The sequence below is a fragment of the Pithys albifrons genome, chromosome 7 (assembly GCF_047495875.1).
Source record: "Pithys albifrons albifrons isolate INPA30051 chromosome 7, PitAlb_v1, whole genome shotgun sequence".
Lineage (NCBI taxonomy): Eukaryota > Metazoa > Chordata > Aves > Passeriformes > Thamnophilidae > Pithys > Pithys albifrons.
In genome coordinates this window covers 117,271-143,680 of record NC_092464.1, presented here as the reverse complement: position 1 = coordinate 143,680, position 26,410 = coordinate 117,271, and the positions used below count along the sequence as shown (strand labels likewise).

The 26,410-nt window shown below is 55.8% G+C and overlaps 1 long non-coding RNA gene across 3 annotated transcripts; it reads right to left on the bottom strand.

Annotated features, from left to right (window-relative positions):
• Positions 1–7,599: 7,599 nt before the first annotated feature.
• Positions 7,600–11,692, bottom strand: LOC139674006 (uncharacterized). 3 transcript variants are annotated; one of them, XR_011698249.1, is made up of 4 exons: positions 10,804–11,048; positions 10,508–10,593; positions 9,033–9,177; positions 7,600–8,249 (listed from the first exon to the last, which is right to left on the bottom strand). It is a non-coding gene; the product is annotated as an uncharacterized lncRNA (long non-coding RNA). The 3 variants fall into 3 exon arrangements; XR_011698248.1 differs by lacking the exon at positions 7,600–8,249 and adding an exon at positions 11,539–11,692 and having other exon boundaries at positions 9,001–9,177; positions 10,804–10,901; XR_011698247.1 differs by lacking the exon at positions 7,600–8,249 and having other exon boundaries at positions 9,001–9,177; positions 10,804–11,045.
• Between the last annotated feature and the right edge of the window lie 14,718 nt (positions 11,693–26,410).

Sequence of the window (26,410 nt, the reverse complement as noted above, 5' to 3'; positions counted from 1 at the left end):
GCGGTTGGAGGGAGCCCCTGTAATCAGGTGGGTATTCCTGGCCCTGGCCGTTCCGAGGTCCAGGGCCGGGAGGTGTGCAGCTCCCTGTCCGTGGAGGAAGGCCCCCAGGCCTTAGGCCGTTAGCTGTTTTTCCTGGTACTGGAATCTTATCGCTATTAGTGCAGGGGAAAGCCGAGTCCTGTGGCTCCCTGGGTGTGCACCCGCCCGTAATCGGGGTCCGGGTCTGGGAGCCTCGGTGCTCCCTCAGCTGGCAGGCTGTGCGGGGCGACCGCCCCGTTAGCGGGGAGCGGGTCTGGGTGCCCTCGAGGCGGAGAGAAGGAGCCTCCGCAGGCCTTTGGGCCCAGGGCCGCCCGTAAGTCTGGGCCAGTGCCCTGGAGTCCCGGGCACTTTGCAGACTAGCAGCGTCTCGAGCCCTCTGTAGTCAGAGGTGCAGCCTCGTTGGCCAGTGCTTTGTATGCCCAGCTTCCTTTGCCCAGAGGGCCTGGCTCTGGCTCCCAGCAGCAGACGGGGCGTCGCCGTGACCAGTCAAGGTGAGGTTTGGAGAGGTTTGTGTCAGTGGGGGGCTCTGTGGGTGGGTTTGGAGTGACTTGGAGGTCTCCCTCTGGGGATGTAGGGTCCCGGTTTACTTCCTACGGAGGAGCTGGTGTTTCTCACACCTGCCTGTGTCCTCCTTCCTTTGCAGAAACCATGGGAGAAGAGAGCGGCGGCATCGTGCGGACGGCAGTGCTGACGTGGGAAAACGCGGAGGTGGCACCAGTGGAAGTTGGAGCGTTGTGTGGAGCCGTGGGGGGGTGTGGTGGGAGTGGGCAGGTGATGGTGGCTTGGGGAGCTCGCTCTGGGTGCCCGTTTCACTGACTTGAAGGAGTTGGAGCTTCTCGGACTCAACTGTGTTATTCTCTTTGCTTGACGGAAGCCATCCGAGAAGAAAGCAGAGCCAGGAGCGTGGGACGGCGAGGCAAAAGAGTTCAGAAGAGGATCAGCAGCGTCGAGGTCAAGAGGGAGCACAAGAAAGGCCTTCTGGGCAAATGAACCTCTTTGCCATCACGGGGTCAGGCATACACGTAGGAGTGCGGAGGGCATCTTCAGGGTGCCCCCGCTGGCTTTGCGCTGGGTGACCCCCCCTGTAAACAGGGCTGGGTCTTTCCTTTGGTAGTGTTGGCCTTTTGCCACGGTTCTCCTTTGGCTGCCCAGAAAGAGGGGGACAACCCTGTAAGGAAGAGGGAGAGTCCCCTTGGCCACACCCAATAGGAGAATGCAGGTCTCCCGACCCCAGCCCACCCTGTAAACGGGGCAGGGCTTTTTTTTTTGCCTTGGCTCCTTTGTGCCTGCTGACGGCTGCTGGCCACTGTGACCCCCTGTAGCTGGGCCGCGTCACAGCCGCTGTTCTTTGGCCAGCCGTGAAGCCCTTGAGCGTAGTCAGGCCCTTGAGGCCTCTGTGCAGGCCAGGGCGAGTCTGAGGCCGTTGTCTCCTGCTTGTGGGCGGTAGGGATGGCTCGCCGCAGGTTGCTGCTCAGAGCTTGCTCCCTCTCCTGGGACGCTGCCCCTTTGTGTCTCTGTCTTGTCTTTGTCGGTGTGAGTGAGAGAGCGAGCGTGTCCCTTGGTCCCCCTAAAAAAGCAGGTAGCGTAGCGTAGGCTTCCCAGGAGGGAAAGAGGAGCTGTGTGCAACAACCGGGGCGTGCCCTCAAAACCCACAAACAGAGACACGGCCCAGCCTCGGCCCTTCTTTGCGAGGAGGCAGCAAAGCCTCTCGGTGACCCGCCTGTAGCCAGGGCCTGGGTCTGTGCCAGTGCTGCTGGTGACGTGCCAGCATGTGCCCGCCCTGTCTTCAGGGCTGGGGCCCTGTCCTCGCGACCTTAGGCCGTGGAGGGCATTGTTGGGGGTGCCGAGCCTAGAAGGGGCAGCCTTGTAAGCGGGGCTTTGTACGACCCCAGTGCTCGGCGGGCGGTTGGAGGGAGCCCCTGTAATCAGGTGGGTATTCCTGGCCCTGGCCGTTCCGAGGTCCAGGGCCGGGAGGTGTGCAGCTCCCTGTCCGTGGAGGAAGGCCCCCAGGCCTTAGGCCGTTAGCTGTTTTTCCTGGTACTGGAATCTTATCGCTATTAGTGCAGGGGAAAGCCGAGTCCTGTGGCTCCCTGGGTGTGCACCCGCCCGTAATCGGGGTCCGGGTCTGGGAGCCTCGGTGCTCCCTCAGCTGGCAGGCTGTGCGGGGCGACCGCCCCGTTAGCGGGGAGCGGGTCTGGGTGCCCTCGAGGCGGAGAGAAGGAGCCTCCGCAGGCCTTTGGGCCCAGGGCCGCCCGTAAGTCTGGGCCAGTGCCCTGGAGTCCCGGGCACTTTGCAGACTAGCAGCGTCTCGAGCCCTCTGTAGTCAGAGGTGCAGCCTCGTTGGCCAGTGCTTTGTATGCCCAGCTTCCTTTGCCCAGAGGGCCTGGCTCCCAGCAGCAGACGGGGCGTCGCCGTGACCACTCAAGGTGAGGTTTGGAGAGGTTTGTGTCAGTGGGGGGCTCTGTGGGTGGGTTTGGAGTGACTTGGAGGTCTCCCTCTGGGGATGTAGGGTCCCGGTTTACTTCCTACGGAGGAGCTGGTGTTTCTCACACCTGCCTGTGTCCTCCTTCCTTTGCAGAAACCATGGGAGAAGAGAGCGGCGGCATTGTGCGGACGGCAGTGCTGACGTGGGAAAACGCGGAGGTGGCACCAGTGGAAGTTGGAGCGTTGTGTGGAGCCGTGGGGGGGTGTGGTGGGAGTGGGCAGGTGATGGTGGCTTGGGGAGCTCGCTCTGGGTGCCCGTTTCACTGACTTGAAGGAGTTGGAGCTTCTCGGACTCAACTGTGTTATTCTCTTTGCTTGATGGAAGCCATCCGAGAAGAAAGCAGAGCCAGGAGCGTGGGACGGCGAGGCAAAAGAGTTCAGAAGAGGATCAGCAGCGTCGAGGTCAAGAGGGAGCACAAGAAATGCTCTTCTGGCAAACTCTCCCGGCCATCACCGGGACAGGCATACACATAGGAGTGCGGTGGGCACCTTCAGGGTGGCTTTGTGCTGGGCAACTCTCCATGTAAACGGGGTTTGGTGTTATTGGCCTTTTGCCACGGTTCTCCTTTGGCTGCCCATAGAGAGGGGGCGACCTTGGAAGGAGGGTGAGAGTCCGCTTGGCCTCACCTGATAGGCGAATGCAGGTCTCCGGACTGCAGCCCACCGTGTAAACAACAGGGCTTTTTTTTCTTTGCCTTGGCACCTTGAGCCTGGTGGCGGCTGCTGGCCACGGTGACCCCCCTGTAGCCTGGGCATGTCACAGCCTGTGTTCGTTGTCCAGCCTTGAAGCCGCCCTGCGTAGTCAGGGGCTTGAGGTGTCTGGGCAGGCCAGGGCAAGTCTGAGGCCGTGTTCTCCCGCTGCTGGGCGTCAGGAATGGCTCGCCACAGGTTGCTGCTCAGAGCTTGCTCCCTCTCCTGGGACGTTGCCCCTTTGTGTCTCTGTCTTGTCTTTGTCGGTGTGAGTGAGAGAGCGAGTGTGTCCCTTGGTCCCCCTAGAAAAGCAGGTAGCGTAGCTTAGGCTTCCCAGGAGGGAAAGAGGGGCTCTGTGTAGCAAGCTGTGGGGTGCCATCCGTACTTCACAGCAGCAGAAGGCAATGCTCTCAGACTTGGCCTGGCTTGTGGAGGGGCTTCGAGGCTGGCCAGAGAGCAGAGGCTAGCCTCAGCCCTTCTTTCCGAGGAGGCAGCAAAGCCTCTCGGTGGCCCACCTGTAGCCTTGGTCCCTTGGTTTCTCTTGGACTCCTGTTCTGTGTCACTGGGTCCCTGAGGATGTTGGGGCTTCTTGGGGGTTTCTCTAGGACACTGTAAGTTCCTGGCGGTCCCCGGGTCTCTGGGGCTGGCAGAGTGCAGCTGTGCTCTGCAGAGAAGAAGTGGAGCACTGAGAGACTCAAGCAAATAAGAAAACCATTCCTGATGTGTAAATTATGTACATATATAGGGTGTCTTAAGTTTAGAGCCTTTATGTTTGTTTAAATAGAAATTGTGTTCTTATAAAGAGCATCTGAAAAATAAAAATCATTGACTTCATTTAAAACAAAAATGTTATGCAAAGATTGTCATCTTTCCAGAGGCTAGTTTTTCCTTTAAGTTTCCACAAATCCTGTTCTGAAAAATACTTTGTGCCCATGCTCAGTAGTCCTCTACTGCTGTCAATTGCTCCATGGTTACCTGGAATGTGTATAACTTCTTCTGTGTAATACATTGTATGCAATTATTTATAACATCACGTTGCTTTGACACTGGGTATAAAGATGTACTGTTGCAATTGGCTTTCATCAAGGTTACTTATTTTGACAATAAAATGATCATCTCGCTCCAAAGGACTGGTAAAACATTCAACTGTGTGAAAATTTTGTGAGCTCAAGAGTACGCACATTGGAATGGAACCTGACCTTTAAGAAGCAGCTGGGCTGCACTCCAAGTGGAGCAGGTAAAAAGTGGTTTGCGTTCAGAATATCAACTCAGAAGACTGTTTTTCAAAAGGGAACTCCAAACTCAATGCTGAATTCTTTACAATGACAACGTGTGCTGATGGTGCACGTGTTCATGGCAGCACTTCCTAATTTCCAAATACCTGCGATTTTCTAGTAATGGTTTCCCCCTGAACTCTGGATCTTCTTTTCTTTTGTTAGTTGATTAAATCCACTCTGTGTAGGGATTTGGTTTAGAGGGTTTTCTGCTGCGTTCTTTTTTGAGGTTTTTTTGGTTGGTTTTCTGCTGTCATGCCTTACATTAGCGTGGCTACAGATGTCAAGAACAATGAGGGCGAAAAGAATCTTGAAGCATTTATATTGTAGTAAATAGTCAAAGGCTGCACTCTCCACTAAATACCGTGTAAGAATATTGTTTTCAAAAAAGCATGGAATTTCAAGGTCAATAAAGAAGAAAACTGTAGAAAATCTGTTGATTCGTTCATCTTTACACTAGTGACTTGATCTTGGGGTCCAAGGCATGGGGCAGCTGTAGCAGCCTCGGGTAAAGAGCTGTTTCCACGTGTGCCCCACTTTTTTTAGGGTAGTTATAGCAATTTGCATAATGAGTGCCATTTATGCTCATGTGATGGTTTAAATGAGGATGTAAAAACATCCCCTTTGTAACATGCACAGTTCCTTTGGACAGCGGACAGTGTTTTTTCTGAACTCTTGGGATTGATGGAGTACGCTCAGAAATGCCTGCTCTGAAAAGTTGTTTCAATAAACTCATCTGGTGAAGGAGTTGTTGGGGCTGCAACTCGGGAAGCTTTGTTCCTTTAGGAAGGGAGCAAAGGCAATTCCGTGGGTGCCGGCCGACTTTGCACATGTCAGCCAAAAAAGCTGCTGGTGCTGGCAGCAAACAGTCTGTGTGGGGGAGGTAAAGGCCGGGCGGCTCCTGACTGGCACTGCTTGTGGGAGCTTTGGCACGGGAACCTGGAGACCAGGTGAGAAGAGCCGAAATCAACCTAAAAATGGTAACGAAGAAACCAATACAAATAACATAAAATAATAAATCAAATAGGAGGTTTTGTTGGTGGCCGACGGCGGGAGTGGAAGCCGCGGCTGTAGAAAAAGCGCCGTTTCCCCCGCGCCCGTCGATCCACCGACTTCCCGCTCGGGCCCCGGGCGGCATGCGGGGGGGGGAACGAAGGCGCTCGGCTGAGCTGCAGTTCTCGGTCGTGTCCGCCAGGCGGCGCCGGCGAGGCAGACGGGGGGCGGCCGAGGGCGGGATTCGAACCGGCGTTTGGGGAGAGAGAGCCGCGTCCCAGGCGGGCGCCTTGACCGCTCGGCCAGCGGGGCGGGGGCGTGGTCACGGTGCGGCGTGTGCAGCCGGTGCGGGATGGGCGCGGCCACGGGGGGTCGGCACCGCGCTTCGCGCCCTTTAACATTCAAAAAATATGACGAAAACTACATGAAAAATCTAAGAGTCCCCCCGGTGGGGTGCCGCGCCGCCGGCGGGGAGGGGGAGCGAGCAGAGGGCTGGATCCGACGAGACTGACAGGCGCGCCCGCCGGTGGGTGCCGTTCTGCCGGCGGGAAGGCGGAGCTAGCTGGGGGCTGTGCCGCCTCCGGCTTCGCCGCTCTGCCCTCTCTGCTCGCTCCCGGCATGACCCCCGCCCCTCCGCCCCCCCGCCACACGCGGCCCGAGCGGGCCCGAAGCCTCCGCGGCGCGGCCCTGGCCCGGCGCTCCGGGGAACGAGGGGGCTGCGGGCGGCGGGCCCAGCCAAGGAGCCCCTCGGGGCAGCTTAACATTGCAAGTTGCTCGGGCCTCCCCCAGCTCTCCATTTCTTCTCTGCAGAACACAGCTGGACTCTGGCTGCCCCGGGAGAACTGGAGACCCCGAGTACCTCCCGGGGACCGCCACGATTCTCGCAGGGACTTAAAACGCTCCCCGCCCCACCGCCCCCGTCCCACTCCGAGACTTCCAGGTACCTCCATGGTCCTACGGGAACCCCCAAGGACCCCCAACGCCCCCAGGAGACCCCCCAGGGACTCCCACCATCTCCCGGAAGCCTTCTGGGACACTTGTGGACACAGAAGGAACACCAGAGACGCCAAACAGCCCCCGGGATCTACCGGGACTTCCTTTTTTTTATGGATTTGGTTTGCATACTTTCCTGTATTTTTTATTTTACAAAGCCTGCAAAATAAAACGAGGCACCGCAAAGCCTTCTGGGTTCCACCGACGCTTCCGGGACTCATTCCTTTGTCATGTCGGTTTCCTCAAATTTTTAATTTTATTTTTAATTTTATTTCTTTTATTCCGTTTTTACCATTACGGGCCGTGCAGGGCGGGCACGCCCCCGCCCCGCTGGCCACGCCCCCGCCCCGCTGGCCGAGCGGTCAAGGCGCCCGCCTGGGACGCGGCTCTCTCTCCCCAATCGCCGGTTCGAATCCCTCCCTCGGCCGCCCCCGTCTGCCTCGCCGGCGCCGCCTGGCGGACACGGCCGGGAACTGCACCGCAGTCCAGCCCCCGCCACCACGAATGCCCGCCGGGACCCGAGCGGCGAAGGCGCTGCACGGGCCGGGGAGCGGCTCTTTCTCTGCAGCCGCGCCTTCCACTCCCACCGTCGCCCAATAGCGAAAGCTCTTATTTTATTTTTTATTTTATGTCATTTTTGGTTGCTCTTTTGTCACACTTGTTAGCTTTATCTTTTTAAATTTTGATTTTTTAAATTGATTTTTTTGTACTTACATTAATTTTTCTCCTTTTTTGGAGAGTTTGCAGGCACAGAGCCTGCAGCACAGACACAGCTGAGGGCTCAGGGACACTCAGCAGGCACAGACAGAGCAGCACAGACACAGCTGAGGGCTCAGGGACACTCAGCAGGCACAGACAGAGCAGCACAGACACAGCTGAGGGCTCAGGGACACTCAGCAGGCACAGAACCTGCAGCACAGACACAGCTGAGGGCTCAGGGACACTCAGCAGGCACAGAACCTGCAGCACAGACACAGCAGAGGGCTCAGGGACACTCAGCAGGCACAGACAGAGCAGCACAGACACAGCAGAGGGCTCAGGGACACTCAGCCACTGCCATGGCTCTTCATGCACAGGGCACAAGCTCAGACACTCTGAGAGCAGCAGTTATGGAGGGTGAAACAGCTCATCTCTCAGACAATCTTTACTTACCCAAATCTTGAACAAAACAAACACTATCTGGGGTAAGAGTTAGCTGTGCACTCAAAATGTCTAATTTTATATGAGCTGCCTGAATCTCCCACGTCCATGCAACTGAACAGGAGACAACCATTAGTTATAGGCCATCAAGGGGATAAATCTTCATCTTTAAAATAGCATATATTTGAGCTGATTGCTAAACTAAGTGCTGTGAAAAATAAGGCCTTTCTGAGGTTACCAGGAAAACCTTACAAAAGCCAAGTTCCAATGAACAAGAAGACACAGCAAGATCTTGCCTTCTGCCTACAACACACTTCATTTTGCTGATTAACAAACCTTAGCAAGAGACCATTCTCACAGAGGCATTTCTTCTCTGCTGAATGCAGCCCAGGGATGCAGAGCCCAAGCCACCTACCCTGCCTGGGCACGCTGTGAACCAGCTGGATCCTGGGATTGTTCACCATTTGCCCCACAGGATCATGTTCTTCCTTCCCAGCAAAGGCCAGCTGGGAGAATGCAGTCTGATAGCCTGGAGTATCCTCTGTGTCAATGAAGTGCTCCTTGTCAGGGGTCGTGTCATGCCATCCTCAGGCAGCTCAAACAAGCCAAGGAGGGAGGGCCTGCAGCAAAGGAATCCTGGGGGGAGAGGGGAGGGGAACAGTGAACAGGTGAGGACAGCCTGTGCTTCACAAGAACGCTCAGATTACCTGGAACCCCTTTGCAGGGACTTGCTTAACTCCTGGCACCGTCCCTGTCCCAGGGAAGCTGCACTAGGACTGTGGGTCTGGGTCCTTTCCAGGCACAATGCAGCTGCTCATATTAACAGCATCAGCAATGCCCTCATTTTTTAGCAGCTCAAATTGCTGTGATACAAACCCAAGAATAGCAATTCTTTTCCAGATTACAGCTTTTCTCTAAGTACATTCAAAAAGAGTTCTAGTCCTGGATCCGGTTACTGTCATTCAATTTGGGCTACCTGAGCCCCCAGACTGCTGGACTGCCTTTCAATCTCCAGAGCTTTCCCCCAGATTCCACTTTCAGGCTAAGACACTACAGCCTGTCAGGTTGTGAGTATTCTCAGGCCTCCTGACTAGGACAGTTACAAGTCAAAAGTGGGCCCAGCTTTCCAGAAGGAATGCAAGCTGACAGTAGCCTAATTCCCTTCAGTGGAGCTCTACTCAGCCAAATCCAGGCTCAAACACAGCTCAAACCAGCTCTGCCATTTGCTTTGAAAACACACTTCCCTTTGTGCAGTGAAGGATGAAAAGGTATGAAAAGCCTCAAGCTGAGTCTCACCACAACAGTGGGCCTGAAGAAATGCCAAAGGAGTTTATTGGAGGGATCTATTCTGGTGAAAGCTCCTACTTTTCAGACCTCCAACAGCATCACCAGCAGACCCTGAAGAAGTGTGGCACCTACCACAGCTTGGGGTACTCAGTGTCCATCACGGGAGGACATTCTGTTAATGTCTTGGTGATGCCAACAGCACGGATCTGCTTTTCAACTTGTCCCAGACTCTTTCTGGATTTCAGGAATCATCATTTTCTGCAAAACCATTCCAAACCTGTTAGTGTGACATTTAGAGAAAATGTCTTAGAATGATTTATCACCCTATGGTGACCAAAGAAAAGGAGAAACCACATAAAGCACCAGGAAACAGAGAACACAAGACAATTTGTTTCTTAACAATTGCTGCCCTCTTACATAGATGTTTACACATATAAACTTGTTACAAAGGATAAAAACCAGAGACAGCAATGATTCCCTTTTATGACCCGCTCAGGAGATCAGTAACTTGAACTATCAGTGAGGAACTGTGGGCAGAAAATCAGAAATGAACCCCAAAAGGAGAGGCACCCGGGCAGTCAGATTAGCGCCAAACCTCCTTTGCCATTTCAGCCAGAGAGACAACTCTTTCCTGCTTCAAAGGCAAAAACTGCACAGCAGCCTGAAATACAACCCAAGCCAACAGAACACACTCCCTTTGGCTGTATGCTGCCAAGTATTTCCTGCAGAGCTCATGCCCCATTTCCTGTGCCATACTGGTTAATGAAGAGGAGAAAGCAACGAGAAAAAGGATGAAGTAAAACTCCAGATGAAAACAAGAGAATTGCTTTAGAGTCAGCAGCAAAATGCATTCTAAGAAGGAGACAGAAAGGGCAGCCTTCATAAATGTTCCCTTTTACTGAAGGGCATTAAGTTGCTGCTCCAAAGTTTGCCTAAAAACTGCTCATCTTCTCGGGCACCACAACACTGAAACGTGGAACGCTGGAAGCACCACTTCCATTTGGTTGGTGGAACACCATTGGAAGAACCCTGTAATTCTTGCTCCTCTACAGGAGGCATCAAGCAGATTTTAAAGGATTAATAACAGACCTTGTGTGATCTGTGTAGAGATAACATCACGAATTTCATCAGCATGGCCATCTGCCTGGGGATGATTTCAACAATGTGTCACAGCTTTGACAGAGGAACGTAAACCCTTCCTCAGAACTTTATTCCCATGAAGGCCAAAATGACACAAAAGCATGGAATGTTTCCCAGCATGAACACAAACTGCAGAGAGCAGTGGTCAGAATGGCTGTGCTGTGTGGCAGGGCAAGTGTGTTGCTATTAGCTGGAGATTAAATGGAGACACTTTCAGACAAGTAACGACATCACACACACCAGGAAAGGAGGAGAACTACACAAGTCCTTTAGTTCCATTCCCTCAGTTTTCATGGAGTGTCACCTGCTGTGGCCACTGCCCTTTATGTCCCCCTTGACTCCAGAGCATTTGGAGCAAGTCCCTGGAGTCACCAGAGTCCCACCCATGTACAGGATGCCTGATCTGTGCAACTGCACACTCTGAACCACTCGTGTCACACTGGAGCTTTTCAGAGCAAGGAACTTACTTTTGATAAGTTTTGTTGGTTTGGAACTTGGAAGTCTTTGGAATAGCAGAATGAAGACCTGTTTCCTGTACCAGTCAACTGATTCACTGGAAATTTAAAAGAACAGTTATTCAGTTCACAGTGGGCTTTGACTGGTGCTGTCACTTTACAGAAAACACAGATAAAGTTGTTCCCATCTCTTTAACTGATAAATGTGACATTTTTGCTCCTGAAGTGTTAACCTTTGGCATGACTGCACACTGCAGAACCAAAGCCCACAGAAGTCAGTTTTGAATGCAATTTGAGCTCATACTCACGGGGGCATATGCTCCATGATGCTGTTTAGCAGGTCAAAGCCTTGGGGATCACTGGCTTTCAAGGCAATCAGCTTCAGGAATCCCCCCAACACTCCAGGCTGCAAGGAAAGCAAACATGAAGCTCTAGGCAACTGTTCTTCCTAAGTGGCCCAGCAGAAAGTTGGCTCTGACCATCGAAGACACGCACCAGTGCAAAAGCATCCCTAACCTAAACCAGGATTCTGATCCTGCAGTGCAGGACAAGGAAGACACGTTGTGGCTCCTTCTCACTCACTCACTCACTCACTCACTCACTCACTCCCTCACTCCCTCACTCACTCACCCACTCCACTCACTCCCTCACTCCCTCACTCACTCCACTCCCTCACTCCCTCACTCCCTCCACTCCCTCACTCCCTCACTCCCTCCCTCACTCCACTCACTCCCTCACTCCACTCACTCACTCCCTCACTCACTCTCCTCAAGCCTGTTCTGAACACAAGCCCTGAGAGTTCTGCTGGTCCACATGTTCCACAGGAAGCAAACAAGGTAAGAAAATTCTGGGAAACTGCCACTTGCCAAAACCAAGTGCAGGAATTTTCCATCTCGGCTGACAAAAGCACAGGAGCCCAGGATTCACCTCACCCCCAGGACGGGAAAGCACCCACCGAGCTGCACGCAGAGTATTTGTCCGTGCATGGAGTGCCACTGAGGCCCAGCCCAGCCCAGCCCCTGCCCCGCGGCCCCGGCACTCACGATCTTGGCGGCGGCGCTGCGGGCGATGGTGCCGGCGCCGCGCTCCAGGAACGCCTCTGGAGCAGCCGCACCGGCGGCGGGATGTTCCCCGCGCGCTCCCGCGGCACCGGCTGCGGCAGGTGCGGGAAAACAGCGCCATGAACGAACACGGGATGTGGCATCGAGGAGGAGAGGCAGCACTGGCGACAGCGCTTCGTACTCCGCGCCTGCGCAGTAGCGACGGCGGTGGGTACTCCGCGCGTGCGCAGTAGCGACAAAGTTCCGTACTCCGCGCATGCGCAGTAGCGACACCGCTCGGTACTCCGCGCGTGCGCAATAGCGACGAAGCGCCGTACTCCGCGCGTGCGCAGTAGCGACGAAGCTCCGTACTCCGCGCGTGCGCAGTAGCGACAGCGCTCCGTACTCCGCGCATGCGCAGTAGCGACAGCGCGCTGCACTCCGCGCGTGCGCAGTAGCGACAAAGTGCCGTACTCCGCGCGTGCGCAGTAGGGACAAAGTTCCGTACTTCGCGCGAGCGCAGTAGCGACGGCGCTCTGTACTCCGCGCGTGCGCAGTAGCGACTGCGACCTGTACTCCGCGCGTGCGCAGTAGCGACAAAGTGCCGTACTCCGCGCGTGCGCAGTAGGGACAAAGTTCCGTACTCCGCGCGTGCGCAGTAGCGACGGCGTTTTGTACTCCGCGCGTGCGCAGTAGCGACTGCGACCTGTACTCCGCGCGTGCGCAGTAGCGACTGCGACCTGTACTCCGCGCGTGCGCAGTAGCGACGAAGTTCCGTACTCCGCGCGTGCGCAGTAGCGACGGCGCTCTGTACTCCGCGCGTGCGCAGTAGCGACTGCGGCCTGTACTCCACGCGTGCGCAGTAGCGACTGTGGCCTGTACTCCGCGCGTGCGCAGTAGGGACAAAGTTCCGTACTTCGCGCGTGCGCAGTAGCGACGGCGCTCTGTACTCCGCGCGTGCGCAGTAGCGACTGCGACCTGTACTCCGCGCGTGCGCAGTTGCGACGAAGCTCCGTACTCCGCGCGTGCGCAATAGCGACAGCGCTCCGTACTCCGCGCGTGCGCAGTAGCGACAGCGCTCCGTACTCCGCGCATGCGCAGTAGCGACAGCGCGCTGCACTCCGCGCGTGCGCAGTAGCGACAAAGTGCCGTACTCCGCGCGTGCGCAGTAGGGACAAAGTTCCGTACTCCGCGCGAGCGCAGTAGCGACGGCGCTCTGTACTCCGCGCGTGCGCAGTAGCGACTGCGACCTGTACTCCGCGCGTGCGCAGTAGCGACAACGTGCCGTACTCCGCGCGTGCGCAGTAGGGACAAAGTTCCGTACTCCGCGCGTGCGCAGTAGCGACGGCGTTTTGTACTCCGCGCGTGCGCAGTAGCGACTGCGACCTGTACTCTGCGCGTGCGCAGTAGCGACTGCGACCTGTACTCCGCGCGTGCGCAGTAGCGACGAAGTTCCGTACTCCGCGCGTGCGCAGTAGCGACGGCGCTCTGTACTCCGCGCGTGCGCAGTAGCGACTGCGGCCTGTACTCCGCGCGTGCGCAGTAGCGACTGTGGCCTGTACTCCGCGCGTGCGCAGTAGGGACAAAGTTCCGTACTTCGCGCGTGCGCAGTAGCGACGGCGCTCTGTACTCCGCGCGTGCGCAGTAGCGACTGCGACCTGTACTCCGCGCGTGCGCAGTTGCGACGAAGTTCCGTACTCCGCGCGTGCGCAGTAGCGACGGCGCTCTGTACTCCGCGCGTGCGGAGTAGCGACCGCGCTCCCTCTGCCGAAGCGCCGGTTCGATTCCCGCGCTCGGCCGCCCCCTCTCCCTCGCCGACGCCGCCTGGCGGACACGGCCGGGAACTGCAGCGCACTCCAGCACCCTGCGTGGTGTCCCGCGTGTCGCCGCGGAGGGGGCAGCAGCCCTGGAGGGCTCTGCTGGTCCCGCCATGGTCTGAGGGGCGGCACCAGCCGGACTGGGTCAGCCAAGGTGGGTCTGTCACGGCCGCGCCGCTTCTCTCGCACGTACGTTCCCCCTCCTGGCACGGGACCCTGCCCCCCCCCCCGTCACGTATTTCTCGCCTCTCCAGCAGGGGCTTTTCCCGCCCCTCCCCTCAGCTGCGCTGCCCCGCCCACCGTGAGGGGCTCAAGGAACGGAGAGGCGAGGCGCCATTTTACACCGATGCGGGGGGCACGGGGCGCAGAGCGGTCGTGTCGGAGAGCAGTGAGTTGTCTGTGGCGTTACTGAGGGGAGAGGTCAGGTATGGCACAGCCTCAAAGCGATGTAAAGCCAAGGGAACCGTGGGGGCAGAGCTGGGACATGTTTTGAGGGGAAAAGGCGAGGTAAAGTGTTAAGAGTCGTCCCCGGTGAGTGCGTGAGGGAGCCGCGGATTCCCGCCCCCACCCCTCCCGCCGCTCGGGGCAGGGGCGGGGGGCAGAGGCGGGTCCCGCCCGCCGCTCCGGGAGGCACAGGCGGGTCCCCGCCGCTCCGGGAGGGAGAAGGGGTGTCCCCCATGCTCCTGGGGGGCTGTGAGGGCTACACGGACAGCGACAGGTGCCGTGAGGGCGGTGGGGGGGGCTCGGCCGTGCCGTAGCTGTGCCCTTTCCCCGCAGCTCCCCTCAGCCCTGAGGCAGGGCAGGCGAAAGGTGCTTTGAAAAGCTCCGATAAAAGCTTGTAGAGTCGCCCTGGGGCTCATTTTGGGTTGTTAGAGACTAGGGAGTGTTGGCCTACAGCATCAGAGCGCAGCAGGGTGTTTCGTGACAATTCTGAGGGAAAAGCAAAAAAAGAGGGTGCCTATGGGGGACAAAATAAACATTTTTCAGAGCAATCTGGCATAACTATTAGGGACAGAATAAACATCTTGGAGGGATATAAGCGTGGGGCCATCCTATTTAAAGACAAAATCAGAAGTACTTCAGGGAAGACATTGGTAGCATTTTCATAGCAGGCATCTGCAAGTTGGCAAGACAATTTAGGTAGGAGAAAGAATGGACATTTAAGCAGGCTGTGCTAAACTAGCATTCTGGATGTGTGCAGTTCTTTTAGTTGTAGAAACTAAACTTGCTGATGGGGTGAAGGAGACAGATTTTTCTGAAAAAAAAATTCACCATCCTAGGGAATGACTCCATAAATTAGGAATACTGTTTTACGTTCTTTCCAATCATGGAGTCAAAGTTTAACAAAGGATCTTGGACGTAATTTTCCTGTAAGAAGAGAAAAAGAATGGTAATAAGTACTTCATGCCGAGTCCAGCCACAGATTTTTCAAGCAGCAAACGGGTTAGAAGGCTGAAAAGGGAGGAAAACAAAAGAAAAGAGGATGAATCACATTAAAATTTTGGTGTGGGTTCAGGAGACAATATATAATGAAACAAGTACTGCTCCAAGACTTAAGTCCTTGTACAGGAGTAGAGGTTAATAGAGGGACCTCAGGGCTAACCCTCTTCTCTTTATCTTGCAGAAGCTGTCGAGAAACAGATGGAGATGGACATCGAGGAAAGAGTGCAGAGGAGGATCAGCAGCATCGAGGTCAAGAGGGAGCACAAGACAGGCCTTCTGGGCAAACAACTGTCCCTGCCGTCATCTGGACAGACACACATGTTGAAGTGCAGCAGGAACCTTCAGGGTGCCCCGCTGGCTTTCATTGGGCGACCCCCCCGTAAACAGGGCTGGGTCTTTCCTTTGGTGTTTTTGGCCTTTTGCCACGGTTCTCCTTTGGCTGCCCAGGGAGAGCGGGAAACACTGTAAGGAGAGTGAGAGAGCCCTTCTCCACATCCCAGGGGCAAATGGAGGTATCCTGACTGCAGGCCACCGTGTCAGCGGAGCAGGGCTTCTTTGTTTCCCTTGGTGCCTTAGTGCCTGGTGGCGGCTGCTGGCCACGGTGACCCCCCTGTAGCCTGGGCATGTCACAGCCTGTGTTCGTTGTCCAGCCTTGAAGCCGCCCTGCGTAGTCAGGGGCTTGAGGTGTCTGGGCAGGCCAGGGCAAGTCTGAGGCCGTGTTCTCCCGCTGCTGGGCGTCAGGAATGGCTCGCCGCAGGTTGCTGCTCAGAGCTTGCTCCCTCTCCTGGGACGTTGCCCCTTTGTGTCTCTGTCTTGTCTTTGTCGGTGTGAGTGAGAGAGCGAGCGTGTCCCTTGCTCCCCCTAGAAAAGCAGGTAGCGTAGCTTAGGCTTCCCAGGAGGGAAAGAGGGGCTCTGTGTAGGAAGCTGTGGGGTGCCATCCGTACTGCACAGCAGCAGGTGGCCGCCTTAGACATGGCCTGGCTTGTGCAGAGGCCACGAGGGCCTGGCAATGTGGAGGGGCTTAACAGCTGCCAACGAGCAGAGGACATGACATGGCCCAGCTACAAAGCGTCACAGTGGACGACAGGTGCCAGCAGCCACAAAAGGTGGCAAGGCAATAAAGAAAGCCGTGCCCTGTTTTCAGGGTGGGCTGGGGTTGAGAGATGTCCATTTTCCCATCGGGGGTGAAGAACGGGATTCTCACCCTCCTTCCTGGGTTGCCCTCTCTCTTCAAGCAGCCAACGAGGCACCGTTAGGGGGGAGGGTGTCTGGGTTCCCCCGAGGCGGAGAGAAGGAGCCTCCGTGGGCCTGTGGGCCCAGGGCCGCCCGTAAGTCTGGGCCAGTGCCCTGGAGTCCCGGGCACTTTGCAGACTAGCAGCGTCTCGAGCCCTCTGTAGTCAGAGGTGCAGCCTCGTTGGCCAGTGCTTTGTATGCCCAGCTTCCTTTGCCCAGAGGGCCTGGCTCCCAGCAGCAGACGGGGCATCGCCGTGACCACTCAAGGTGAGGTTTGGAGAGGTTTGTGGCAATGGGGAGCTCTGTGGGTGGGTTTGGAGTGACTTGGAGGTCTCCCTCTGGAGATGTAGGGTCCCGGTTTACTTCCTACGGAGGAGCTGGTGTTTCTCACACCTGCCTGTGTCCTCCTTCCTTTGCAGAAACCATGGGAGAAGAGAGCGGCGGCATCGTGCGGACGGCAGTGCTGACGTGGGAAAACGCGGAGGTGACACCAGTGGAAGTTGGAGCGTTGTGTGGAGCCGTGGGGGGGTGTGGTGGGAGTGGGCAGGTGATGGTGGCTTGGGGAGCTCGCTCTGGGTGCCCGTTTCACTGACTTGAAGGAGTTGGAGCTTCTCGGACTCAACTGTGTTATTCTCTTTGCTTGACGGAAGCCATCCGAGAAGAAAGCAGAGCCAGGAGCGTGGGACGGCGAGGCAAAAGAGTTCAGAAGAGGATCAGCAGCGTCGAGGTCAAGAGGGAGCACAAGAAAGGCCTTCTGGGCAAATGAACCTCTTTGTCATCACGGGGTCAGGCATACACGTAGGAGTGCGGAGGGCACCTCCAGGGTGCCCCCGCTGGCTTTGCGCTGGGTGACCCCCCCTGTAAACAGGGCTGGGTCTTTCCTTTGGTAGTGTTGGCCTTTTGCCACGGTTCTCCTTTGGCTGCCCAGAAAGAGGGGGACAACCCTGTAAGGAAGAGGGAGAGTCCCCTTGGCCACACCCGATAGGAGAATGCAGGTCTCCCGACCCCAGCCCACCCTGTAAACAGGGCAGGGCTTTTTTTTTTGCCTTGGCTCCTTTGTGCCTGCTGACGGCTGCTGGCCACTGTGACCCCCTGTAGCTGGGCCGCGTCACAGCCGCTGTTCTTTGGCCAGCCGTGAAGCCCTTGAGCGTAGTCAGGCCCTTGAGGCCTCTGTGCAGGCCAGGGCGAGTCTGAGGCCGTTGTCTCCTGCTTGTGGGCGGTAGGGATGGCTCGCCGCAGGTTGCTGCTCAGAGCTTGCTCCCTCTCCTGGGACGCTGCCCCTTTGTGTCTCTGTCTTGTCTTTGTCGGTGTGAGTGAGAGAGCGAGAATGTCCCTTGGTCCCCCTAGAAAAGCAGGTAGCGTAGCTTAGGCTTCCCAGGAGGGAAAGAGGGGCTGTGTGCAACAACCGGGGCGTGCCCTCAAAACCCACAAACGGAGACACGGCCCAGCCTCGGCCCTTCTTTCCGAGGAGGCAGCAAAGCCTCTCGGTGACCCGCCTGTAGCCAGGGCCTGGGTCTGTGCCAGTGCTGCTGGTGACGTGCCAGCATGTGCCCGCCCTGCCTTCAGGGCTGGGGCCCTGTCCTCGCGACCTTAGGCCGTGGAGGGCATTGTTGGGGGTGCCGAGCCTAGAAGGGGCAGCCTTGTAAGCGGGGCTTTGTACGACCCCAGTGCTCGGCGGGCGGTTGGAGGGAGCCCCTGTAATCAGGTGGGTATTCCTGGCCCTGGCCGTTCCGAGGTCCAGGGCCGGGAGGTGTGCAGCTCCCTGTCCGTGGAGGAAGGCCCCCAGGCCTTAGGCCGTTAGCTGTTTTTCCTGGTACTGGAATCTTATCGCTATTAGTGCAGGGGGAAGCCGAGTCCTGTGGCTCCCTGGGTGTGCACCCGCCCGTAATCGGGGTCCGGGTCTGGGAGCCTCGGTGCTCCCTCAGCTGGCAGGCTGTGCGGGGCGACCGCCCCGTTAGCGGGGAGCGGGTCTGGGTGCCCTCGAGGCGGAGAGAAGGAGCCTCCGCAGGCCTTTGGGCCCAGGGCCGCCCGTAAGTCGGGGCCAGTGCCCTGGAGTCCCGGGCACTTTGCAGACTAGCAGCGTCTCGAGCCCTCTGTAGTCAGAGGTGCAGCCTCGTTGGCCAGTGCTTTGTATGCCCAGCTTCCTTTGCCCAGAGGGCCTGGCTCCCAGCAGCAGACGGGGCGTCGCCGTGACCACTCAAGGTGAGGTTTGGAGAGGTTTGTGTCAGTGGGGGGCTCTGTGGGTGGGTTTGGAGTGACTTGGAGGTCTCCCTCTGGGGATGTAGGGTCCCGGTTTACTTCCTACGGAGGAGCTGGTGTTTCTCACACCTGCCTGTGTCCTCCTTCCTTTGCAGAAACCATGGGAGAAGAGAGCGGCGGCATTGTGCGGACGGCAGTGCTGACGTGGGAAAACGCGGAGGTGGCACCAGTGGAAGTTGGAGCGTTGTGTGGAGCCGTGGGGGGGTGTGGTGGGAGTGGGCAGGTGATGGTGGCTTGGGGAGCTCGCTCTGGGTGCCCGTTTCACTGACTTGAAGGAGTTGGAGCTTCTCGGACTCAACTGTGTTATTCTCTTTGCTTGACGGAAGCCATCCGAGAAGAAAGCAGAGCCAGGAGCGTGGGACGGCGAGGCAAAAGAGTTCAGAAGAGGATCAGCAGCGTCGAGGTCAAGAGGGAGCACAAGAAATGCTCTTCTGGCAAACTCTCCCGGCCATCACCGGGACAGGCATACACATAGGAGTGCGGTGGGCACCTTCAGGGTGGCTTTGTGCTGGGCAACTCTCCATGTAAACGGGGTTTGGTGTTATTGGCCTTTTGCCACGGTTCTCCTTTGGCTGCCCATAGAGAGGGGGCGACCTTGGAAGGAGGGTGAGAGTCCGCTTGGCCTCACCTGATAGGCGAATGCAGGTCTCCGGACTGCAGCCCACCGTGTAAACAACAGGGCTTTTTTTTCTTTGCCTTGGCACCTTGAGCCTGGTGGCGGCTGCTGGCCACGGTGACCCCCCTGTAGCCTGGGCATGTCACAGCCTGTGTTCGTTGTCCAGCCTTGAAGCCGCCCTGCGTAGTCAGGGGCTTGAGGTGTCTGGGCAGGCCAGGGCAAGTCTGAGGCCGTGTTCTCCCGCTGCTGGGCGTCAGGAATGGCTCGCCGCAGGTTGCTGCTCAGAGCTTGCTCCCTCTCCTGGGACGTTGCCCCTTTGTGTCTCTGTCTTGTCTTTGTCGGTGTGAGTGAGAGAGCGATCGTGTCCCTTTGTCCCCCTAGAAAAGCAGGTAGCGTAGCTTAGGCTTCCCAGGAGGGAAAGAGGGGCTCTGTGTAGCAAGCTGTGGGGTGCCATCCGTACTGCACAGCAGCAGAAGGCAATGCTCTCAGACTTGGCCTGGCTTGTGGAGGGGCTTCGAGGCTGGCCAGAGAGCAGAGGCTAGCTTCAGCCCTTCTTTCCGAGGAGGCAGCAAAGCCTCTCGGTGGCCCACCTGTAGCCTTGGTCCCTTGGTTTCTCTTGGACTCCTGTTCTGTGTCACTGGGTCCCTGAGGATGTTGGGGCTTCTTGGGGGTTTCTCTAGGACACTGTAAGTTCCTGGCGGTCCCCAGGTCTCTGGGGCTGGCAGAGTGCAGCTGTGCTCTGCAGAGAAGAAGTGGAGCACTGAGAGACTCAAGCAAATAAGAAAACCATTCCTGATGTGTAAATTATGTACATATGTAGAGTGTCTTAAGTTTAGAGCCTTTATGTTTGTTTAAATAGAAATTGTGTTCTTATAAAGAGCATCTGAAAAATAAAAATCATTGACTTCATTTAAAACAAAAATGTTATGCAAAGATTGTCATCTTTCCAGAGGCTAGTTTTTCCTTTAAGTTTCCACAAATCCTGTTCTGAAAAATACTTTGTGCCCATGCTCAGTAGTCCTCTACTGCTGTCAATTGCTCCATGGTTACCTGGAATGTGTATAACTTCTTCTGTGTAATACATTGTATGCAATTATTTATAACATCACGTTGCTTTGACACTGGGTATAAAGATGTACTGTTGCAATTGGCTTTCATCAAGGTTACTTATTTTGACAATAAAATGATCATCTCGCTCCAAAGGACTGGTAAAACATTCAACTGTGTGAAAATTTTGTGAGCTCAAGAGTACGCACATTGGAATGGAACCTGACCTTTAAGAAGCAGCTGGGCTGCACTCCAAGTGGAGCAGGTAAAAAGTGGTTTGCGTTCAGAATATCAACTCAGAAGACTGTTTTTCAAAAGGGAACTCCAAACTCAATGCTGAATTCTTTACAATGACAACGTGTGCTGATGGTGCACGTGTTCATGGCAGCACTTCCTAATTTCCAAATACCTGCGATTTTCTAGTAATGGTTTCCCCCTGAACTCTGGATCTTCTTTTCTTTTGTTAGTTGATTAAATCCACTCTGTGTAGGGATTTGGTTTAGAGGGTTTTCTGCTGGGTTCTTTTTTGAGGTTTTTTTGGTTGGTTTTCTGCTGTCATGCCTTACATTAGCATGGCTACAGATGTCAAGAACAATGAGGGCGAAAAGAATCTTGAAGCATTTATATTGTAGTAAATAGTCAAAGGCTGCACTCTCCACTAAATACCGTGTAAGAATATTGTTTTCAAAAAAGCATAGAATTTCAAGGTCAATAAAGAAGAAAACTGTAGAAAATCTGTTGATTCGTTCATCTTTACACTAGTGACTTGATCTTGGGGTCCAAGGCATGGGGCAGCTGTAGCAGCCTCGGGTAAAGAGCTGTTTCCACGTGTGCCCTACTTTTTTTAGGGTAGTTATAGCAATTTGCATAATGAGTGCCATTTATGCTCATGTGATGGTTTAAATGAGGATGTAAAAACATCCCATTTGTAACATGCACAGTTCCTTTGGACAGCGGACAGTGTTTTTTCTGAACTCTTGGGATTGATGGAGTACGCTCAGAAATGCCTGCTCTGAAAAGTTGTTTCAATAAACTCATCTGGTGAAGGAGTTGTTGGGGCTGCAACTCGGGAAGCTTTGTTCCTTTAGGAAGGGAGCAAAGGCAATTCCGTGGGTGCCGGCCGACTTTGCACATGTCAGCCAAAAAAGCTGCTGGTGCTGGCAGCAAACAGTCTGTGTGGGGGAGGTAAAGGCCGGGCGGCTCCTGACTGGCACTGCTTGTGGGAGCTTTGGCACGGGAACCTGGAGACCAGGTGAGAAGAGCCGAAATCAACCTAAAAATGGTAACGAAGAAACCAATACAAATAACATAAAATAATAAATCAAATAGGAGGTTTTGTTGGTGGCCGACGGCGGGAGTGGAAGCCGCGGCTGTAGAAAAAGCGCCGTTCCCCCCGCGCCCGTCGATCCACCGACTTCCCGCTCGGGCCCCGGGCGGCATGCGGAGGGGGGGGAACGAAGGCGCTCGGCTGAGCTGCAGTTCTCGGTCGTGTCCGCCAGGCGGCGCCGGCGAGGCAGACGGGGGGCGGCCGAGGGCGGGATTCGAACCGGCGTTTGGGGAGAGAGAGCCGCGTCCCAGGCGGGCGCCTTGACCGCTCGGCCAGCGGGGCGGGGGCGTGGCCAGCAAGGCGGGGGCGTGCCCGCCCTGCACGGCCCGTAATGGTAAAAACGGAATAAAAGAAATAAAATTAAAAATAAAATTAAAAATTTGAGGAAACCGACATGAAAAAGGAATGAGTCCCGGAAGCGTCGGTGGAACTCAGAAGGCTTTGCGGCGCCTCGTTTTATTTTGAAGGCTTTGTAATATAAAAAATACAGGAAAGTATGCAAACCAAATCCATAAAAAAAAGGAAGTCCCGGTAGATCCCGGGGGCTGTTTGGCGTCTCTGGTGTTCCTTCTGTGTCCACGAGTGTCCCAGAAGGCTTCCGGGAGATGGTGGGAGTCCCTGGGGGGTCTCCTGGGGGCGTTGGGGGTCCTTGGGGGTTCCTGTAGGACCATGGAGGTACCTGGAAGTCTCGGAGTGGGACGGGGGCGGTGGGGCGGGGAGCGTTTTAAGTCCCTGGGAGAATCGTGGCGGTCCCCGGGAGGTACTCGGGGTCTCCAGTTCTCCCGGGGCAGCCAGAGTCCAGCTGTGTTCTGCAGAGAAGAAATGGAGAGCTGGGGGAGGCCCGAGCAACTTGCAATGTTAAGCTGCCCCGAGGGGCTCCTTGGCTGGGCCCGCCGCCCGCAGCCCCCTCGTTCCCCGGAGCGCCGGGCCAGGGCCGCGCCGCGGAGGCTTCGGGCCCGCTCGGGCCGCGTGTGGCGGGGGGGCGGAGGGGCGGGGGTCGTGCCGGGAGCGAGCAGAGAGGGCAGAGCGGCGAAGCCGGAGGCGGCACAGCCCCCAGCTAGCTCCGCCTTCCCGCCGGCAGAACGGCACCCACCGGCGGGCGCGCCTGTCAGTCTCGTCGGATCCAGCCCTCTGCTCGCTCCCCCTCCCCGCCGGCGGCGCGGCACCCCACCGGGGGGACTCTTAGATTTTTCATGTAGTTTTCGTCATATTTTTTGAATGTTAAAGGGCGCGAAGCGCGGTGCCGACCCCCCGTGGCCGCGCCCATCCCGCACCGGCTGGACACGCCCCACCGTGACCACGCCCCCGCCCCGCTGGCCGAGCGGTCAAGGCGCCCGCCTGGGACGCGGCTTTCTCTCCCCAAACGCCGGTTCGAATCCCGCCCTCGGCCGCCCCCCGTCTGCCTCGCCGGCGCCGCCTGGCGGACACGACCGAGAACTGCAGCTCAGCCGAGCGCCTTCGTTCCCCCCCCTCCGCATGCCGCCCGGGGCCCGAGCGGGAAGTCGGTGGATCGACGGGCGCGGGGGGAACGGCGCTTTTTCTACAGCCGCGGCTTCCACTCCCGCCGTCGGCCACCAACAAAACCTCCTATTTGATTTATTATTTTATGTTATTTGTATTGGTTTCTTCGTTACCATTTTTAGGTTGATTTCGGCTCTTCTCACCTGGTCTCCAGGTTCCCGTGCCAAAGCTCCCACAAGCAGTGCCAGTCAGGAGCCGCCCGGCCTTTACCTCCCCCACACAGACTGTTTGCTGCCAGCACCAGCAGCTTTTTTGGCTGACATGTGGAAAGTCGGCCGGCACCCACGGAATTGCCTTTGCTCCCTTCCTAAAGGAACAAAGCTTCCCGAGTTGCAGCCCCAACAACTCCTTCACCAGATGAGTTTATTGAAACAACTTTTCAGAGCAGGCATTTCTGAGCGTACTCCATCAATCCCAAGAGTTCAGAAAAAACACTGTCCACTGTCCAAAGGAACTGTGCATGTTACAAATGGGATGTTTTTACATCCTCATTTAAACCATCACATGAGCATAAATGGCACTCATTATGCAAATTGCTATAACTACCCTAAAAAAAGTAGGGCACACGTGGAAACAGCTCTTTACCCGAGGCTGCTACAGCTGCCCCATGCCTTGGACCCCAAGATCGAGTCACTAGTGTAAAGATGAACGAATCAACAGATTTTCTACAGTTTTCTTCTTTATTGACCTTGAAATTCTATGCTTTTTTGAAAACAATATTCTTACACGGTATTTAGTGGAGAGTGCAGCCTTTGACTATTTACTACAATATAAATGCTTCAAGATTCTTTTCGCCCTCATTGTTCTTGACATCTGTAGCCACGCTAATGTAAGGCATGACAGCAGAAAACCAACCAAAAAAACCTCAAAAAAGAACCCAGCAGAAAACCCTCTAAACCAAATCCCTACACAGAGTGGATTTAATCAACTAACAAAAGAAAAGAAGATCCAGAGTTCAGGGGGAAACCATTACTAGAAAATCGCAGGTATTTGGAAATTAGGAAGTGCTGCCATGAACACGTGCACCATCAGCACACGTTGTCATTCAGCATTGAGTTTGGAGTTCCCTTTTGAAAAACAGTCTTCTGAGTTGATATTCTGAACGCAAACCACTTTTTACCTGCTCCACTTGGAGTGCAGCCCAGCTGCTTCTTAAAGGTCAGGTTCCATTCCAATGTGCGTACTCTTGAGCTCACAAAATTTTCACACAGTTGAATGTTTTACCAGTCCTTTGGAGCGAGATGATCATTTTATTGTCAAAATAAGTAACCTTGATGAAAGCCAATTGCAACAGTACATCTTTATACCCAGTGTCAAAGCAACGTGATGTTATAAATAATTGCATACAATGTATTACACAGAAGAAGTTATACACATTCCAGGTAACCATGGAGCAATTGACAGCAGTAGAGGACTACTGAGCATGGGCACAAAGTATTTTTCAGAACAGGATTTGTGGAAACTTAAAGGAAAAACTAGCCTCTGGAAAGATGACAATCTTTGCATAACATTTTTGTTTTAAATGAAGTCAATGATTTTTATTTTTCAGATGCTCTTTATAAGAACACAATTTCTATTTAAACAAACATAAAGGCTCTAAACTTAAGACACTCTACATATGTACATAATTTACACATCAGGAATGGTTTTCTTATTTGCTTGAGTCTCTCAGTGCTCCACTTCTTCTCTGCAGAGCACAGCTGCACTCTGCCAGCCCCAGAGACCTGGGGACCGCCAGGAACTTACAGTGTCCTAGAGAAACCCCCAAGAAGCCCCAACATCCTCAGGGACCCAGTGACACAGAACAGGAGTCCAAGAGAAACCAAGGGACCAAGGCTACAGGTGGGCCACCGAGAGGCTTTGCTGCCTCCTCGGAAAGAAGGGCTGAGGCTAGCCTCTGCTCTCTGGCCAGCCTCGAAGCCCCTCCACAAGCCAGGCCAAGTCTGAGAGCATTGCCTTCTGCTGCTGTGCAGTACGGATGGCACCCCACAGCTTGCTACACAGAGCCCCTCTTTCCCTCCTGGGAAGCCTAAGCTACGCTACCTGCTTTTCTAGGGGGACAAAGGGACACGATCGCTCTCTCACTCACACCGACAAAGACAAGACAGAGACACAAAGGGGCAACGTCCCAGGAGAGGGAGCAAGCTCTGAGCAGCAACCTGCGGCGAGCCATTCCTGACGCCCAGCAGCGGGAGAACACGGCCTCAGACTTGCCCTGGCCTGCCCAGACACCTCAAGCCCCTGACTACGCAGGGCGGCTTCAAGGCTGGACAACGAACACAGGCTGTGACATGCCCAGGCTACAGGGGGGTCACCGTGGCCAGCAGCCGCCACCAGGCTCAAGGTGCCAAGGCAAAGAAAAAAAAGCCCTGTTGTTTACACGGTGGGCTGCAGTCCGGAGACCTGCATTCGCCTATCAGGTGAGGCCAAGCGGACTCTCACCCTCCTTCCAAGGTCGCCCCCTCTCTATGGGCAGCCAAAGGAGAACCGTGGCAAAAGGCCAATAACACCAAACCCCGTTTACATGGAGAGTTGCCCAGCACAAAGCCACCCTGAAGGTGCCCACCGCACTCCTATGTGTATGCCTGTCCCGGTGATGGCCGGGAGAGTTTGCCAGAAGAGCATTTCTTGTGCTCCCTCTTGACCTCGACGCTGCTGATCCTCTTCTGAACTCTTTTGCCTCGCCGTCCCACGCTCCTGGCTCTGCTTTCTTCTCGGATGGCTTCCGTCAAGCAAAGAGAATAACACAGTTGAGTCCGAGAAGCTCCAACTCCTTCAAGTCAGTGAAACGGGCACCCAGAGCGAGCTCCCCAAGCCACCATCACCTGCCCACTCCCACCACACCCCCCCACGGCTCCACACAACGCTCCAACTTCCACTGGTGTCACCTCCGCGTTTTCCCACGTCAGCACTGCCGTCCGCACGATGCCTCCGCTCTCTTCTCCCATGGTTTCTGCAAAGGAAGGAGGACACAGGCAGGTGTGAGAAACACCAGCTCCTCCGTAGGAAGTAAACCGGGACCCTACATCTCCAGAGGGAGACCTCCAAGTCACTCCAAACCCACCCACAGAGCTCCCCATTGCCACAAACCTCTCCAAACCTCACCTTGAGTGGTCACGGCGATGCCCCGTCTGCTGCTGGGAGCCAGGCCCTCTGGGCAAAGGAAGCTGGGCATACAAAGCACTGGCCAACGAGGCTGCACCTCTGACTACAGAGGGCTCGAGACGCTGCTAGTCTGCAAAGTGCCCGGGACTCCAGGGCACTGGCCCAGACTTACGGGCGGCCCTGGGCCCAAAGGCCTGCGGAGGCTCCTTCTCTCCGCCTCGAGGGCACCCAGACCCGCTCCCCGCTAACGGGGCGGTCGCCCCGCACAGCCTGCCAGCTGAGGGAGCACCGAGGCTCCCAGACCCGGACCCCGATTACGGGCGGGTGCACACCCAGGGAGCCACAGGACTCGGCTTCCCCCTGCACTAATAGCAATAAGATTCCAGTACCAGGAAAAACAGCTAACGGCCTAAGGCCTGGGGGCCTTCCTCCACGGACAGGGAGCTGCACACCTCCCGGCCCTGGACCTCGGAACGGCCAGGGCCAGGAATACCCACCTGATTACAG